Source organism: Olea europaea, unplaced genomic scaffold (assembly GCF_002742605.1).
Source record: "Olea europaea var. sylvestris unplaced genomic scaffold, O_europaea_v1 scaffold922, whole genome shotgun sequence".
In the NCBI taxonomy this organism is placed as follows: domain Eukaryota; kingdom Viridiplantae; phylum Streptophyta; class Magnoliopsida; order Lamiales; family Oleaceae; genus Olea; species Olea europaea.
The window spans coordinates 262,293-264,874 of record NW_019267704.1 but is presented as its reverse complement, the minus strand read 5'-3'; positions in this window follow the sequence as shown (position 1 = coordinate 264,874).

The window sequence follows — 2,582 nt, the reverse complement described above, 5'->3', positions numbered from 1 at the left end:
AACCAAATTGGCAAAAAAAATCAAATTTTAAGGACAGAGAACGGCCTAGAATTCTGCAATAAGGAATTTGATAGTATGTGTAAAGAAAGCGGCATAACTAGATATAAGACCATTTCTTACACTCCTCAGCAAAATGGGGCAGCAGAAAGGATGAATAGGACCATACTTGATAAAGTACGCTGCATGATGATTAGTTCTGGTATTCCCAAATCATTTTGGGGTGAGGTTATTATGACCACTTGTTATTTGATTAATTTGACTCCTTCTGCTGCATTGAATGGTGACACTTTGCATGAGAGATGGTCAGATAAACTGAGTGATTACTCGATGCTTAGAACTTTTGGCTGTACAACTTTTTCTCATCAAAGTAAGGGTAAGTTGGAACCTAGAGTTAGGAAGTGTGTCTTTCTAGGATACCCCGAGGGTGTTAAGGGTTATAGGTTATGGGATAGAAGCCAAAAAGGGGTGAAGATCATCATAAGTAGAGATGTCACGTTTAATGAAAATGAGATGTCGTGTATTAAAGGAGAAACTGAACCTGAGAGTGAAGCTGAACCAGGTAAAGAGAGAGACCAATTTAAGGTGGAGTTAGGAAAACTCAGTCCACCTGCCCTTACTGCTTCAAGTGAGGTGGAGACTCAAGCTCAAGAACCCGAGGTGGAGAATAGTAACGAAATAATGACAAAAGAGCATAATGAGGAAGAAAATCCTTTAGCTAACTATAACTTAATTAGGGATAGAGAGAGAAGACAAACGAGAGAACCTATAAGGTTCGATTTTGAATCTGAATTAGCTTTCGCCCAGGCTAGTTACGAAGAACTAGCTGATAAAGAACCAAAGACCTTTGAAGAGGCAATAGGCAGTGATCAATCTAATGAATGACTTAAGGCAATGAAAGAAGAGATGAGTTCTCTAGAAAAGAATCATACTTGGGAGCTAGTACCTAGGCCTAAGAACAAATCAATTGTTGATTGCAAATGGGTCTTTAAGGTTAAGGAAAGTATTAGCAGCTCGAAACCCCTAAGGTTTAAAGGTAGGTTAGTAGCTAAAGGCTATACACAGAAGGAGGGCGTTGATTATAATGAAATTTTCTCACCAGTTGTTAAGTACACCACTATTAGGGTCATGCTCGCATTGGTTGCACACTTTGACTGGGAACTTGAACAACTTGACGTAAAAACTATTTTTTTACATGGTAAGCTTGATAAACAAATTTTCATGAATCAACTAAAAGGTTTTAAGGATAAGTCAAAAACTGATTATGTGTGTTTTCTGAGAAGATCCTTGTATGGGTTAAAACAATCTCCTAAACAGTGCTACAAGAGCTTTGATTCCTTTGTACTCACTATATGGTTCCAAAGAAGTAAATTTGATCACTGTCTGTATTTTCAACACAATGAGACTGATGATAATTATATGTTTTTGTTGCTCTATGTAGATGACATGCTTTTGATTGAATCATCCTCTAAGTAAATAAATAACATAAAAGCAAAACTAAGTGGTGAATTTGACATGAAAGACCTAGGTAAGGTTAAGAGAATCTTAGGTATTGAAATCGAAAGATCTAGGTAAGGCTAAGAGAATGTTAGGTATTGAAATCGAAAGAGACATGTCAAATTCTGTTTTGTTTTTGCATCAGTCTCCATACATATCCAAAGTATTGAAGAAATTTAATATGAGTGATTGCAAATCTGTCACGTTGCCTCTTGCTAATCATTTTGTTTTATCGAAGGAACAATCCCCTTACAATGAGCGTGAAGTAGAATACATGAGTAGAGTGCCTTACTCTAATGTGATTGATTCCATAATGTATTTGATGGTTTGCACTAGACTGGATTTATGTTTTGCTGTTAGTACTCTCAGTAGATATATGGTTAATCCGGGCCCTGAACATTGGGAAGTATCTAATTCATGTGTAAGTTGGAAATCACAGTTACAACATATTTTTGCACTATCTACTACAGAATCAGAATATATTGCTACCACTGAAGCTATTAAAGAAGCTCTATGGCTTAGAGGCCTACTTCATAAACTATGTATCTTGAATGATTATATGGTAGTGTATTCTGATAGTCAGTCATCTATACATTTATGCGAGAACCCCATTTTTCACGAGCGCACTAAACACACTGATGTTAGACTCCACTTCATTACAAATATAGTATCTCAAGAGGTGATAAGACTTGAAAAGGTCCACACCCACTACAACCCCTTTGATATGGGGACGAAGGTACTGCCACTGGCAAAATTTAGAAGTTACAAGGAACTTCTAAACATTGGTACAGGTAAATGATTTCCAATTTTTATCGATTTTCTATTAGAGGTGTCACTAATGGGAGACATTTTTCTTTTGCAGGTCCTTTGACACCAAGGTGGAGGTTGTTAGACAATTTGTTGTCAAACGACCCCCCGAGCTATGATGTAACCCCGGTTCTATTATCAATCAGCCTTGGCCATATGATTGATTTGTATATCGACATAATTATCGAGACAACCCAATCCACATTCCTATGGACCGTTAGAAGCAACCTATTGTTAATAGTGTTGCTCACGGTTCGTCCCATTTCCTTGGAGGGCTATGG